Source organism: Phalangium opilio, unplaced genomic scaffold, assembly GCF_054372755.1.
Source record: "Phalangium opilio isolate 3A_F unplaced genomic scaffold, DU_Popi_V2 ptg000104l_1, whole genome shotgun sequence".
NCBI classification, from domain to species: domain Eukaryota; kingdom Metazoa; phylum Arthropoda; class Arachnida; order Opiliones; family Phalangiidae; genus Phalangium; species Phalangium opilio.
In genome coordinates, this window is record NW_028324206.1 from 1,111,439 (window position 1) to 1,129,363 (window position 17,925).

A 17,925-nucleotide genomic window follows, 5' to 3' on the forward strand; every position below is an offset into this window, starting at 1 on the left:
TAGGTTGAGCTTTAAAGGCAAGGGAAAGATAAAATCAAGAGATTTCTGATCGATTTTTGAACAAATTATAAGACCTATCTGCATAGCGAAATAGTCAAGAAATATGCCTCATTTAATTCAAAAATAGATACAGATTACAGCGGTAAATTAAAAGTTGTATCAACCGCGTTCGTCTTGCCTTTGTTGACGTTTGAATTCAAGCTTATGCCTCTTTTACAATTTTAAGAAAAACCGAGTGATTTGTCTTGTGGCTTTGTCGGAATGACATCAGAATCGTTACTTTCTAGAAAGGTTTTATTGGCAGAATAGATACTTAATTAAAATGTTCTAATAATTTTCGCACATTACATAACTTCACTAAAATCCTGATTTATAACACTGCCGCACCAGTTATTTTAATCGTTAGTAGCGTCTACAATAGAAAGGGAGAACATAATGTTACAACGACGAAGGGTCGACGAGGGTGCTTGTCTTTTTCTAAAGGGAACTATCTCGGTTTGTCTTCTTCACTCTTTTATAGTCCATATATTTTCGCAAGAAAGGCTTATCCTCCGAGAACCGTGATAAATCTCCGCTCATTAGTAGGGAATTGCTGGAAAACCCAACCTAAAGGATAGGATGCGCGGAAACCCCAAACCTTTCATGCATTTCACTGCCGCTAGATCGCGAGAACTTCTTATCGAATAGAACCGAGCCAGCTGTTTTCATAAACGTCATTTTTAGGGTTTTTTAAAAAAGTCATTCATCGATCTGTATGAGATCGAATTAATAAATTACATGATTTCACCGATTGTAGTAACGGGAAATCAGTGTAAGGATTATGGAAATCACCTAAAATAACCGTAATCACGGAAATTAAGAAATTCATTCCGTAATCATTGGAATGCTCATAAAAATTTAGAAATCAGAAATCAGGTGTACAAAATTTTCGCGAATGACTAGATCCTCGCAGAAATGGTAAGGATCCAGCAATTGAAATGTTAAAATGAAACCGAAGTCATAAATCCACACCTGACTTTACATTCAATCCTCAAAAACTTAACGAAAACATTCTTGCCCGTTTTCCAAAGGGCCAAACAGTAAAACAGCACATCGTAGAGTTCTAGGGAATCATCTTATGCCAAAAAATTCCTCTGCACTTCATCCACTACATCCATGACCCTTGAAAAGGAGATGAGCAAAATTCAGTATTGACCACTGACCACCACCGCGAAATAAATGAACCCCTCGGAAGTGAAATGACGACGAAGATGGCGTGTTGAACGGTCAATCTTTTATTTTTTTTCAATCGCAACTACTATTCCTGTACGCCGATCGCATAAGGCAAGTGCTTCCATAAATTTCTTTACTCCAGGGGAGAGTAACAACTTAACAAGACACAAAAGTGTTACATTCGGGTGTGGATAGTTGTTAGACTACTATTCTTTCTTCAAAATATATCATTCCTGTAATGCCATAGGAAAGGTAGTCAGCAAGGCTAGTTCCCAAGAAACACCGCAAGCGGCAGTGTGAATTGACTAGCCTCCCCCGTGTAGCGAGGGCGAGCTCCATCTGGCGTTGCCTCTTAGCGCTAGGGAACTCTCCTAACATGGCGGTCCCGCCCTTCTCGCGATTGGTGCTTAATCTATAATCATTTTGTGTCATGAGTGTGCTCAGATTCGGGGGATCCCTCGGATGTCTCGATACCGAGGGTATAGTCTACCTTTTTTATCGTGAAAATGGTCTTTTGATGTTTTCAGTGAATGTTTATTGAACACAACAACAGCATAGGAATACGATATCGTGGTAATGTACAAACTGCTGGCCCTTAATTCTTCCTTCCTTATATGTGTCTTGGTTATATTAGAAGTGTATTGGCGTTGCTGGATTTGGTTCATTGAACATCATACAACACAGCAACTGACAATCCGAACATGAACCATGTAGTTGCTCATGTGGCATAGGAACGTATGCCCTAAAAACACGTGTATAGGCATAGTAGGCGGAGAGGGGCTTGGACTTGGATATCGAGCGGTTTAGTCGTTGAGTCGGTCGTCGGTCTTAATGCGCTCCCGGAGCGAGAAACGATCTCATCACTCATCCTTTCGGGAGGAAGGTGGGCAGGGATGGGAGAATGGGTGACATTCGCGCCCTCTAACGTTCGAGGTCATTAATAAAAACCTCTACGCATGAGTTCCGAGCTCAGCTCAGCCGCGGTGAATAAAAAATTGCTCTAGACGAATTTTTTGGGGAAAAGTTAAGATTTATGATGGAATAGAAGTAGGGCTAGCGTTTTTCCACAGAGACTAAAATGGATGGATGATTCCACAAATTCACTTTCTCATCCTTAAAGGACTAATAAAGAAAAGGGAAAGTTCAGACGAAAATACATAGTAGAAATCCTATCAGATATGCTACAAGATAGTGAAATAGTTTACCCATGATTCTCACCAATTTATAATTTCTGCTCTCTTTTCTCTTCAGAAAAGTTTTGGTTCGGATTTTTTTAATTGAGACAATATGAGTCAAGCCCCTTGCAGAAAGGAGTTATGTGTCCAAAAATAAAAATACCGGGGAAAAATAGTAAAGAAGACTCTACTTCTCTGGATGTACTAAAATCTACATCTAGCTGAGTCTGCCTAAGCTACGCTTCACGAGCAGACACCTCCCTTCCATGTTTAACCTTTCACTAGGTTGAGAAAAAACGGTCAGCCAGCCAGCAAGGTTCAGAACAATCATTTTCCTGCTCTGAAGAGCGCAAAACGAAAAAGGATATATTTAGTGTAATTTTATAAAATATTTTTAGAATATAATCATAATTTCCTACCTGCTATTATTAAAAACTAGTACTACAAGGTGCCTCTGACTCATTGCATAGGTAATTAGATAATAAGGATATCTGATCGTTGCAGTCTCATTAACTCATTCTAAACAAAAGACAGATACGATACGTATCTGGCATATTTAAGTCAGACACCATGATAATGCATTGATAAGTTCAGAGGTCAACTGTTTGCCCATCACTTCAAGAAACCGTGTTCCCAGCATAATACTTTCAGAGGTGAACTACTCAGTCTTCAAGGAACCGTTGGCTTACGTTAATACTTTCCGATGGAAATCTTCCCCTTTACAATTCAAGGAACCGTGATAGTACGTTAATACGTTTTGAAAGTAACGCACATCGTTGTCCTTTAATTTTAGTTTGACCGTGATGATTCTAAGCCTAGTAGGTGATGGTTGAGAAACAATGAAAAATCAGGTTGGGTACGGAATGGTCTCTTCGCTGCAGCGTTGCTGATAATGATTGATGGTCGGTCGGGTCAAGTGGGTATGGTGGAAGTACGTGCCGGGTAAAAGCTTTTCACCCATTAGGCACAAATGCCGACGATATCTGGCTGACGACTGACGTGATGCATCGACGACGGAGCCACCCAAATTAGCCCCACCATTTTTCACCGGAGTCTCCTGACTCCCACTCCCATGCATGCTGGCAGAGAAAAGTAGAAAACGAAAGAGCGATCGTAAGGTTAGGTGGCGCTTTTACGTTTCCGTCCTTATAAGCCGTTACTTTTTTACTTACCCACTCGACAATTCCTTCCCATCTTTTGGGATATTTTAAAGAGTAGGGACTACGGGGTCGACCCTAAATGTGCCTCTACGTTAATATCATCTAATAGGTGACACTATAAAATAGTTCAGACACAGAGATCATGTGTAAACAAACGGGAAGGGGAAATTGCCCAATCAACGTTGTTCTAGCTAAGAAAGTTACTTTAAAGGGCCATTAAGGCACGGTGTCATCCAATGTATGGTGTTTTCCAAAGCTTTCAGAGTTGAAGCACATTTTCCCGAAATGACTAATCTTTCCATGTGCATTTGTTTTTTGTTTTTAATTGCATAGAACTTGAGAGCGGTAAATATATTTTTTCATTGGCGCTGAGGCAATGTGAATGACACGTCGGTTCTCAAATTCTTTTATTTCTTTTTGCCTTTGAAATATGGTGTAAAATGTCGATAGTGCGAGGCAAAAGCCCAGTTGTAGTTCCCCATTCTGAGCTGCAATGGAAGATTGATGAGGACCAGATTTGGGGCAAAGCCTCTTTCGTGTTGCTTAAGCCAGCCATTCTATACTGACCTGGAGAGAGTCTATCTTTTATAGTCATTACGAGGCCCGTGCGTTCAGCAAAAAGAGACATCCATCTGACCAGATGATTTTCACGTTACTATTTTAAGCAAGTTGAAAGCGCTAACTTCCCCGCCGTTTCACTGGCTCTTTTATACAGTGCAATTCAAAATTTTAATTCTTTAGTTTCGTGTCCCATGCTGCTCTAACGCCGGTTTTAATTTTCTTTGATAAATGATTAGCGATATAAAAATACCGTATCCGAAAAAAACGGCAATTTACCGGGTAACATTCCGGCAATTAAGAGTTCCATTTTTTGTTTGAATTACCTTCAAAATGGTACGAAACGAACGGTCCGCCATTGCCAAATTGTCCATGTGTGACTGTGGATACGCTTCACTTAAGTAAAAACAAGATGGTCTAACCCATAATAGCCACATCGTTTACGTACTCTTGCTATTCCTACTACAATAAATAACTCACCAGATGGCTCTTCCCAAAAACTACAAACATTTAAAAAGGGCAGTAACATTTAACGCGTGGATGCAGAATGGAAACTTATAAGTTATACGCTTATGAAACTCAGTAAACTGGCCTTTTCAAGATTATCGCTGAAAGAAAACGGTTCGAACCTTTAAAGAATGGTTGGTGAAGGGTACTTAACGCCTTGACATATGACACCCATTAAGCCCGTAGAAGGTTTTACGGGTCAAATCGGAAGGAGATTCCGTGAGCTGGAGGACGATTGAGCGCCACTATTAGTACGGTTGATAAGCTATATCCGTTCTTAGTATTAACCGTCATCGAATGAATAGATATAGCAGAAGATACGAAACCTTTGTCAACGCTGACCAGAGATACCGGTGGGCGATTGTTGTCCTCTCATTCTGGTAATTCTAGGACTTTGTCATTGGCACCATTAGGATTTAAAATCCTCCGTCTTTAGCGAAAAGACTTATTGTCCCACTACGTGTGAAAGAGACATCGTAACATTTTTCAAGTGCGCGAAAAACCGAGGGGGAAGCTACTTAGGAAATCAAGTTTAGAAAACTTTGTAAATCACTTGTGAATTGACAGTGAACAACTTAGTTGCTGAGAAGAACGTCTCCTATAAAGAGGCCAAATATACAAAGTTTCAGAATCAGCGTAACTGAACCTCCGTGGGTGAAGATTTTCAATCTATTTTATCTTGTTAGATCTACGGTGTTACTACACCTTTAAAACGAAAAATCCCTTGAAGCATTGGTGACTACGAAGTAAAAATATTTTGCCAGAAAAGACATTGAAGGAGTCATTTCAAATATTCTTAAAAACTGAATGATCATGATCCTTAAAATGAACCTTCACAGTTTAAAATATCTTACGCTTAGACCCTCGAAAATGTTACTGTTGGCTTAGGCAGAGACGGGCTGCCACGTCCATTTAAATAAAATGCTCTATATAATTTTATTGGAAATGCTGAGTCATTTGTAAAAAAAATACTTTTTCCAACGAGTTTTAAAGTCACCTGGGTTTCAGTAGTTTGGCTGCGAATTTTAATGTATTCTTCGAGGTTCATTTAACACAGGAGCCAGGCAGTTACAAGCTCGGGGAGTATTTTCAGAGACGAAATGGTAGGCTTGTTTGTAGGTAGTCTTAAATACTGTAAAACTATATCCATATTGAAATGCTGGTTACACTTTGAACGTTACTATGAATATGTGGATTAAACAGGATGGTGAAGTCCTTAATCGTGATGAATTTTACATGGGCATATGTTATATTTTAGAAACAAAATATTTCTGACCATTTCTTCGATAGATTTTCGATATAACGTAGAAAGTAACCATTTCTTCAATAAACCCTGTATGTAACAAAAACCATTTCTTCAATAAATCATGCATATAACAGCAAACATTTCTTCCAAAAACTCTGAAATGAAACCATTTCTAAAATAAACAATGGTTGAAAACCCAAACAGTTTTCGCACGAGAGACACAATTAGCAATCCTAATTAATAAGTTGTAGTTAAAAGCTCAGCGATCCTGGTTTGACTAAAAATTTACGAAATTTAGACGAGTTTTGCACGACACTAGCTGCTACATTTTGAATTAAAATATAGACGATGCGGACTTAATGCATGGGTAATTAAGTCGGGTGTATTATCTCTGATCTGATTTCACGATTGTAGCGTTATACTTTCTCAGTCCATTAAGACACACGGCTTACAAATATTTTCCCGAATAATAAACCATTTCTCTATAGATACGTGAACTAAATTTGTTCTAGTGTTGGCTTTCCATGGACGAGTACAGTTTGAAGTTACAATCTTTGTTTAAATTTCTGGGTTGTGATTTGGACTGAAGTAAATACTAACCATTGTCCATCCCTACTTCCAAAATTAAATCTATCCCTGATGCTTAGCTATCGATATTACAAAATGGACATTTTTCCATTCATGATATTTAACTTATTTGGAATGACAACAGAGGTGTGTTATTTGCAGTACTATTGTATTTGAAGAGAGCTAGCTAGCGTGCTTATAAATTAGGCTTATAATCGGCCCCGAGTAAAATTAATTCAACGATTTCACGCGCCTTGTTTATGAAACGTCTAATGAAGCGCGCTCTAATTCGATAATTTATCCAGTTAACTCCGCGCAAAGTCCTCTCCGATGGGACACTCCGAATAATACCATACCGGAGATCATCGACTCGCTCACTTTGCTGCTTAGATATAACTACCTGCCAAGAACCAAAGTACAAACGTACCTTCTATTATAAAGCCGATGTCACACATGAAACTCGTCCGTAAAAAAGAGGTAAATTTGTTCAAATTCGGCTACCTATGAAGAAATTACATTTGGCCTCTCGTTGTGCTTCAACATTTTAATGAACACTTTACGTAGATTTTCCAAGATATTCTGACAAACTAAAAAAATCAACCCTATAAGTTGGGCACTTGATGCTTTTGTTATTTCCTTGTGGTGAAAACAGAATTAAGTGCAACTACTTCCTTTAATTTGGACATTAACTAAGCCTCTCATTACCACTTCTGATAGTTAGAACGTGTGATGTTATGGTGCTGCAAGTATGTTTCTAGTTTGGTAAAGTGTCATTGGCTTGACATATTCGCTCTTAAGTCCCTCGTGTTGAATAACATTTTGGCCATCCGGATTTAATATTACTCCAACCCCCAGCCCCGTACTTTTAGAAGACGTTGTAGTTGCTCGAGCAGATCGTGAAGGGGAAATCTCCAACTAGCTGCGGAGGCTTATCGTCTTCCCAGGATCGCTGACAGCCTACTGTTGCTAATTTATCATTGTCATTATGAGCGAGCTTTTCTGCCACCTTTCAGAATTAACAAGAAACCTTTTGCAACTAATAACACGAGCTACTGAAGAAAGTAACTCAACTATACCATAAGTGAATAATCACACCAAATAAGTTAAAGCAATGCCTTTGAAAATTATTGATTTCTTTGTAACGAACGATTTTTATTATGTTTTTTAAAATACTCTGTCTCATTTTACTCTATTAATCAATATTTGAGCTAATCTCCACTTGCAAGGAAGAAAACTACACTCGGATCTAACAGTTCCTAGTGCTTTTATTTTCATTGCGGAATAATGTCTACAATGAAATGAATTTTTTAAAATTTTACAATAACTGGTTTTTTCCGTTTCATTTAAAACCATTCTACAACAACATGATCGGGTTTTATTTTACTATTGAAATTATTTCAGGTAGTATGTCTTTACTAGGTAAGAGTAACGAAGACTTTAGAATTCCTTTAAATTAGTAGGGGTAGCCATCAACCAGTTGTTAATGAATCTGGCGATAATTTTGTCGATCGGAAGGGAAATTTCAATTTAGTACGGCTCGTCCATTTCACTAGAACCATTATACTTTGGCATTCCCTTTTCATAAAGGACCCAAATTAATGTTTTAATACTGATAACGCAGCGCCCGACGCATTCGTCTATTTTCAAGGGATGCTGACACTTCATCGAACTACTTCGATTAAATACGAACGCGGTAACAGACACGCAGAAGCGTCCAGTCTAATACCTCTCCGTGTCATCATCGTCACTGGGAGTGGTTAAAATCGTTCTCTAGCGTAAGCCTTAATCCACGACCAATTTTTGAAATTAAATATATGGTTTCAAAATGAAAACAAAATCAGTATTGTTTTCTTTTGAATACCGCGATATCAAACTAAATTAATTGGATTTCACAATTAACACTAATTTGCCCTTGGTTTCAGGCTCCCTTAGTACTACGAAGTATATTGAAAGAAAGAGTCAATTTGTACGATGATCGGTCGTCCGTAAAGCTTATTGGATGTTTCCGGTTGAAATACTCTTCCGTTATAGTTAAGAGTAGGACGCGATGGGTTTGGAGGTCCGCCTGTCAGTCGGCATAATTAGTAGGAAGGGTGCGTGATGATTAAACGATTCGTTTATGAAGAGAATGCACCATCTCTAAGGCTGCAGCTTCCCTTTTCAATATGGCACCGTAAAAGATTCATAATGCTGTTATAATATAGCATTTATGTAAATGTAAACCTCCCGCAACGAGAGGTAAAGTAAAAAATATATAGTAGGCCTAAAATAGACAAAGACACCTAGTCTGTTAAGATAACAAACAACACATATAAGCTGGCCCGCGAGCGCTTCAGAGTCAGTCCTGTAATGATCATGAACGAATAATTTTATCTAAACTTATAGAAGTTCTGTGTTTGCCTAACCCGCTAACATAATATGGTGTCAGAAGTTGTCCTCCGCGTCCTCTAAACTCGCCGCTTTCAACCCAGTCGCGATAATGTCTTCAACGTCGTTCAAGAGCCCGGAGCCATTCAACCCCGACGCAAGTAACCCTGCCACATCATGGGCGGAATACCTCAATAGTTTCAAAATTTACGCGCTAGCCGCTAAATTGGGCACTGAAGATCCTCCGGTACAGATTGCCATTTTTCTCCATATCCTTGGCCCAGCGGGACGACGTATATACGACACACTCGACATCCCAACACCGCCGATCCTCACGCTCGACAGAATCTATGCAGCGCTCACCGCCTACTACGCACCACACAAGAACCTCAATGCTTCCCGCTATATATTCCTCACGACAAAACAAGGTCTCAATCAGCCATTCGATGCTTTTATCACCGACATCAAAACCAAGGCCCGCCAATGCGAATTTGGTGACTTGACGTCTTCCCTCACATGCACACAAGTTGTGATCGGAATTCGCAACGAGGAATTGCGCAGAACCCTTCTGGCAGAGTGCACCCTAACGCTTGATCAGGCCATTGCCAAATGCCAAGCCCACGAATCTGCTACAAAGCACGCAGAAGCAATCACGATCCCTGATGCCGTGGCCCCAGCAATGACCTCGACCGTCGACGCCATTCAACGAGGAGGCCGACGACCGCAGCGGCCTCCGTACCGCAATCGTAGAAATGACCAACACCACCAAGCTACATACAATCCGCGGCCTTTTGCCACCCAGTTGGCACCAACCGAACGTCCAGCAACGCACCGTCACCATCTATCACACGGTCAGCACCGTAGGCCACCTCCGCCGTCAAACCCGCACGCAACTCGACAAAGACGCTGTACCAATTGCGGAAATGGACACCATCCTAAGCATCAATGCCCAGCACACAATTCTCAGTGCTAGCAGTGTAACCGCAGAGGTCATTGGGCCTCACACTGCCGTTCGCGCGGAGTCAATGACGTAACCACATTCAGCGATCCAGACTACCTCGACGACCCTTATCCCGGCTCATACCCCGACGACGGTGAACCGTTTCACCAAGAAACCGACAGCACATTATATTGCAATGCGCTCACACTCCACTGCCATGACATGAGCACACCTTTAGCCCGGAGCGAAGAATGGCTCGAAACAGTCTATTTTGCCAATTTCCCGGTCACAATGAAGATAGACACCGGCTCACAAGTCAATATTATTTACACTGGGATATACGATTTATTCCCAATTAAACCTCGATTACACAAACCGCCATACACAGTACGAGCGTACTCGGGCCACAGTATTGATGTCATAGGGGTGATCTACGTCCGATGTTCTACGTTTGCCGCCGGATCCGACCAATGTTTTTACATTACCCCATGGGAAACCATGCCTATCCTGGGAGTTAGAGCTTCAGTGGATCTCGGCCTCATTTCACGCAACATAAACCCACGACAGGATAGGCTGAGTCACGGTTCGAAATGGGAGATTCAGACTCATCCTCCACAAATAACCAAGACCGCAAACGTAATCCAAGAGCAGAAACCACAACACGTCACTCCAATACCACAGGCACGTCAAACGCCTGCTACAATCGCAACACTCAGCCAACCTCAACGCCAGCAGCTGATCAAGCACGGTCCAATTCCTCCCCCACACATCATTGACCAGATGTCGCCTCAGGATATCATACAGAGGTACCAAGACGTTTTTGACAGAATCGGCAAACTCCCCGGAAAGCACAAGATTCACCTGAAGCCCAACGCAATTCCATCAATCAGTGCACCCCGCCAGATACCGCAGGCACTCCAAGAACCGGTATCACAGGAACTACAACGTCTTCAGCCCTTGGAGTCATAGTCCCTGTAACAGAGCCAACAAATTGTGTACACCCGATGGTCGTAATCAGACAAGAACACAAACCAGTTCCTGTCCGCATCTGCCTGGACCCAAGGAATCTCAACAAAGCAATTCGCCTAGAACCGTACCCAACACCAACGGCTCAAGAAATCTTCTCGAGCCTGCATGGCGCCGAGATATTTACCGTCTTAGATGCTCAAAGTGCCTTTTGGCAAGTCGAACTGGATGAAGAAAGCTCGTATCTATGTACAGTCCCGGACAAAAGTTTCTGGACATTTTCATTTGGCTGCCATTTTGTTCCTATTTGAGCTAGAGTAACAAAATAGGACTTTCTAAATAGGTTTACTTCTCACAATTATTTTAAAATTACAAATGACACTATGGCGCTAATAGGGCGTTAGCCATAGCGGAAATAGTAAAGCCCCCGATAATGACTTTACGAAATAATGCTTCAAATGGATCAATAATGCTATCGTTGCACGCGTCTTGTCACGTAGAATCCGAAACTGTTTTCAAATTGTAAATCGGTTCAGAAAATCAAAAGTTATGACAAAAAACGTGACGTTCAAAACAATAGCAAATAAGCCTAACAATTATAAATTTTATCTATATCAACTTAGCTCCGTATTAAATATTACGATCAGAAAAACAAGATGTTCCAACCCGAGAATTTTTAGGTCCACACTGACATATGAGAAATGAGAACTTATGAATTAGACTCAGTCTTCAGAAATGGAGGGTTGTTGGTGGCAGTTTGTAAACGTCTAAATATTTAGAGATTTGGATATGTTTAATGATTTTTTATAATTTCCTAGTTGCTATTACAGTGGGTGGATATTTGGGGATAATTCTTTTGACGGATATTTTACGGCAGACGGCGTTATCTGTTGAATCGCTATTAAAAGTTGGACGAGCCGCGGTATTGGATGATGGACAGTGTTTCAAGAATATACTTTGAGAAAGTTTAAGGAGCAAAATAGGTGGCATGACTACAATACAGGTGTAACAGAGATAGTTTATGGAGCAAAATAGGTGGCATGACTACAATACAGGTGTAACAGAGATAGTTTATGGAGCAAAATAGGTGGCATGACTAAAATACAGGTGTAACAGAGATAGTTTATGGAGCAAAATAGGTGGCATGACTAAAATACAGGTGTAACAGAACTTATTTGACGTCCGGTAATTAATGTTTGGAAGCTTGAGAATTGGATGTTGAGAAATGCTCTGAAAATAATATTGTGGGAATAATATTTCGACCGCAAATTCGTGAGGATGGTTGAGAAGACATTGTTCAATTCAAAGTGGATGAGAATGGTTTGAATTATAATAATGTATATATACAGGTTAAATTATTCGCAAGTTCTTATGACATGAAAATATTTTAAGACGTGGATAATTTTAACGTATTTCCCGCTTTCTCGGCTTTACTCTGCAAGTTTTCTTATTCCCAGCACATTTTAAACGTGATAACTATCCCTTTAAACTTTACTTAAGAATTTGGTTTTTTGAAAATTATGGCTGTTTTTGGAACATAGAGCAAAAAAGAGAGAGAGGCCCTACAAGCGATAAAAAGCACAGCGTTTGCAATTGTGTCGTGATTCAGCGTATGAAGGTTCTCTATAGATTTTTTAGCTTAGAGTAGACCAGTTTCAATGATCATCGGAAAACAATCAGACTCAATAGCCCATACTTTTCCTGCTATAATACAGTCGGTAAGCGCCTTGGTTTGTGACAATTAGAATTTAATATCTCAATTTTACTATCGTTAATTTGGCAAAAAACAAAATTGAGTCTGCTTCCATTATTAACCTTGACTATTTCACCTAAAACAATTTGATATTATTTTTTTGTAGTTTAAAGTTTAAGTTTCATAATCTATATGGATAGAGGGACACAATAATCTGAGACGCCTTGGATTTTTTACTTGAAATGAGAAATTTAACGGGCGCCCATGTATAGAGTTAAATACCATTTTCTTGCCCTGTCAAAGGTTGAAGCTTCTCCAAGGTTGTTCGGATAGAAATTTTATTTTATTTATGTATTTTATTCGCAGATGAAGTTTTACTGAAATTATATCATGAATATTTAGAAAAGAATTCATCTTGAATATTAAGGAGAATTCCAACTAGAATATTTAGAATAAAATATCCATCTTCAATCTTTAGTATTTACAGAGTAGGAAAAAAAAAAACAACCGGCGCTGCCCTTCGAGATATAATATTACATTTCAGGCCGCCATTTTTAACGAACGTGGAAAATCGACCGTCAACAGACATGAAGTCAGTTTTATGGATATTGGGAATAAGTGTTTTAAATGTTTTAGATTCGGTTGAAACACGTAGACGCCGCCATTTTTCAAGATGATGAGGAATTGAAAAGAATCTAAGAGCCCGCCTACTGCCTTTGAGTACCGACCCTGCAAAATTTCATACATCTAGGTAAAGCTGTTTGGACTCGGAGTAGATTATCAGTCAAATTGTAACTATAGATGTTAAGCATACAAGTTACTGAGGTTTACGTAGGCGTCCTTGTGATTAAATTTAAAATTTCGAGTTTAAAATTTAACTTTTTGTCTTAGATTAGTGGTGTCTTTCAAGTTTGAGTAATAAATGGTTTAGAGAACACTTTAAGACTCGGGTTTGATTTGTTGGTTTTCGAGTATTGTTTCCGGTTGTAGTATACTTTTGACGGTTTATTTACTTTTGCTAAAAACGCAATGGAGGTTTGCATGCAGTTCAATGTCGCCATTTCGGTTATTGGAAGTAATTAGGTTTTAAATAAGATCACAGGACAACTTGTGTAATGAATTTTAAAAGAACTATACGATCATATTTAATGCTTTTTTATTAAAACTTGATCTATGAAAAAACAGTTGACATCGTCAGTTATCATTTCAGTATTTACATGTGTGGACACCTTTCCACTAAAAGGAATAATTATCCGTTAGAAACAATTCCTACGATATTTATAATAGAAGATTTTAAGAAAATTTTAATCAAATCTAATATTAGATCTAAACATACTCTAAAAAATTACACAAAACCAATTAAAGTTTTTACATGACGAAGTTAACGGTCTAATAATGTGACCAATATCCCTGGTTTTCGTAAACCTCCCGAACTCTACTAGGCATTGAATGATGATACGCCTGGAATAGTTCCACGTTCAACTTGAGATTACGCCAAGCATTTTGAACCGCTTCCAACAACTCAGCAGGGTTCCTGACGTTGACATGGTCAACTTTCCGAACCATCTCTGCCCACAGGTTTTCGATTGGGTTCAAGTCACAACCTTTTGAAGGCCAATTCATCACCTTCATGAGAAATTAACGGTTGCAAGTTGCAACGTATGAAATAGAGATGAAATCAGTCTAATGAATTACATCGTTAACTACAGTGACAAGATATTTACCGTAAAACCATGAACCGCACTAAGCCTTTCCAGAGCTTGAGTGGTCACTCTTGCCGTGTGGATCGGAGCTCGGTCCTGCATAAAGGTGAAGTTCCCGTCGGGGAACCTTTCCAATATGCTAGGAAAGCAATCGTTCTCCAGGAGTTGGACATATCGTTGGGCATTGTTCCGTCCTTCGATACGAACCAAACACCCGGAATTCGTTGCCGATAGCCAGCCCCAAACGTTGATTGAGAAACGGCCGCTGCGTTGGACCTCGGCGATGTAAGGCTCATTGTAGCGCGTGCAGGCAGGTCTCCTCACCCATATCTTTATAATATTAAAGAAATATAAATATTTGAATACTCAAGTTCACTGATAATTATATTAATAGACTATGTTGATCTTATTCTGTCATTCATCTCATTGCTTCCTCTCAATAAATGAAATTACCTGCCCATTATGTCCGACGACGAAACTTTTCTCGTCCGTGAAAACTACTCTTTCCCACTGCTCTAGTGTCCAATTTAAATGTAAACGAGAAAATTCCAGCCTCCCTCGTCGGTTCATGGCGCTCAACCTTTCTTTATTACACGCGATCCTTCCATGAAGGCTTTGACTTGCCTAGGCTCTTCGTACGGTCCTCACACTTGTCTGCAGCTCAAGTTCCGTTCTAACAAGCCGCGCTGTTAGAAATGGCTGTGCCCTGCTTGTCCTACCAATTAGTCGAACTTCTCTATTGGTTAAAAACCCTTGGTCGTCCTCCTCTTTGCCTATCAGCTCCACCGTTAAACTCGTTATTTCTGTCACGGTCAATCCAAGTAGCCACTGTCGTAGGTGAAACATTTAACTGCCGAGCGATTTCGCGATTACAAAAACCTTGCTCATGAAGTTCAACAATTTGACGAAGAATTAATACTCTATCAGCCATTTTACTTGAATGAGAATATGAAAATTAAGTGATAAAAAGAGTGGTTTGCGGTCTCTTTAAGATAGTAAACTTGGAATAGGTGAAAATATTTTTTCGTCGAGTGGAAGGTAAAAATTAGTTTTTGGTTGAAAATAGACATTCTTAAAAACTTAATTTAACGATGGAGGTGATAGGTAAAGAATAGGACGACCAAAGATTTGACCTACCGAGAAGTTTTTTAAGCGTGATACTTCTGAGCAACTTCAAATAAGTTTATAACCGTAAGATGAACTTTGGTGAGACAGGGTCTTTTTGAACGCTTCGCGTGGCACTTAAGACACGTGAAGTTTCTTTTCTCTAAAAGTCTAAAGAGGCTTCAATTTGGAACAGAGCAGGGTTGTTGATTTTTTTTGATATTTTCAAATAAAACAAAAAAATCGATTTTTTATTTAAATCGGATTTTTTTATTTTAATTGATTTATTTGATTTTTATTGAACTACTAGGTAGTAAATTACCAACATGAAAAGTCTTGAGTCAAAATTAAGCTTTGGTCCCATTGAACCGAATTCCCATTCGACAAAAGGGGGTTTTTTTGGGGGTCCCATTCGACCGAACGTAGCCAAAGGTGCGATTTTATTATAGTCCCATTGGACCGATATTCTATTGAAGACATACTGTGTGGTTTTGCATTAAATATATTTTTAATTTCACAACTTATTGTTAAAATAAATGTGAGTTGAAAATGTATTACTGCACTTATTTTAACTACGTTTTAATTACGGCGAACCTCACCTACCCTAGCCTAACCTAACCTAACCTAACCAAACGTAACCTAACCTAACCTAACCTAACCCAACCCAACCTTGTTTGGAAGTAAAAAGATTATTTATATGAGTATTAAAAGCCCCCCTCTTACCACGAACAATTTATTAGCAATAATAGAAATACTTTGGAAAAGATGTCAGATAATTAATTGGAGAATATTTTGGAAAAGGTGGCAGCTAATTAATAGGAGAATATTTTAGAAAAGGTGGTAGCTAATTAAAAGGAGAATATTTTGGAAAATGTGGCAGCTAATTAGTAGGAGAATGTTTTGTAAAAGGTGGTAGCTTATTAAAAGGAGAATATTTTGTAAAAGGTGGTAGCTAGTTAAAAGGAGAATAGTTTGGAAAATGTGGTAGCTAATTAGTAGGAGAATGTTTTGGAAAAGGTTGCAGCTAATTAATAGGAGAATATTTTGAAAAAGGTGGCAGCTAATTAATAGGAAAATCATGGGAAAAGGTGGCAGCTATTTAATAGGAGAATTTTTTGGAAAAGGTGGCAGCTATTTAAAGGGAGAATATTTTGGAAATGGTGGTAGCTAATTAAAAGGAGCATATTTTGGAAAAGGTGTCAACGAATTATTGGAACCAAACCTAAACTAACCTAACCTAAGCTAACCTAACCTAACCTAACCTAACCTATGCTAACCTAACCTAACTTAACCTAATATAACCTAACCTAACCTAACCTATCCTAACCTATGCTAACCTATGCTAACCTAACCTAACTTAACCTAACCTAACCTAACCTAACCTATGCTAACCTATGCTAACCTAACCTAACCTAACCAAAAGCACCCGAAACCAAAATATTAAAATTTTAATTTAAAGACATTGATGGAACTACCATTAAGACTGTACTTCATTTTAAGCACAATTTGTTTATTAATTCCATATACCTCTTGCCTTGAAAGGAATGAAAGTGAGCGTTTTAATTACTATCACGAAACATTTACATTTAATATTATTAACATACCTTTCGGAGATTCGAACCAACAACCTATCGCTTCGCAGTCCAACATCGTATCCACTACACCACCGAATCGCTGACGGCTACAGTGTTTCAAGTTATATTCATGTATTTTTTAGGGGCATATTCGGACGATTGGGATTTCGGTCCATCGGGAATATAGCCATTGGGCTGGAAATCTAAAATCATTGCGGGATATTCGGTCGAATGGGATTTCGGTCATTGGGAATTCGGTTGAAAGGAACGATACCAAAATTAACCCCATGCAAATAATCATGACATTTAAGCAGCTATTGGATATTGTTGCTATTCAAATGCTTGTATAAAAAGACAAGCTTGACCGCTATTTCATTTCTTAGCCTATCCAGCAAGACAAACTGAAGTTCTGGGAAAAACGTAAAACTGAAATATAACAACACTATGATTGTTCTTAATTATAGGTCTTTTCTAGTTAAGTTTCTTCTCGAGTTTCTTAACCTACTTTTTAGAATCTTAGAAAACATTTTTTAAAATAAAAATATATTCTTGATTTTAATCAAACAACCCTGGAACAGAGCACTTAAATTAGACACTCGAGCAGTTAGAATGTGTAGTCTTTACGAATGATAAACGTTTCGTCATCGGACACGATGGCCTGGTAATTTTTTTAGAGGATGGATGTGCACCAATTTATGCCCATCCACTCGAGCACTCGAAAAGCTTAACATGGTTTAGTAGGGTAAAATTCTTAAAACGGAAGTTAAAGAATGCCATTTTTTAGTTTTGCCGCTCTTTAGAGCTGGAAAACTATTGTTCCGCCCTCTGTTGGCTGGACGGCTGGTCGGCAGGTCGGCTGGCTGGATTTTGGTGTGACCTGATGAGATTCGTCATAAATAAACTTTTTAAATTTCAAATTTCCCGCGAATTTTCGACTCGAAATTCATCCGTAGTTCACGTTACACCTCTTAGGTGGCGTAACGTATTTAATTTCAATTGAAATTATTTTTCCCGTCGGTGCCGGGCTTCGAACCTGCCATGTCCCAATCCATACGAGACGTCAGTGAAGACGCCCGAGCGAGCGCGTTACCACGAAGCCACGCTTGCTTAGTACAAAACCCGAGTTAAGTTAGACTGTAGAGTAGAGAGAGGT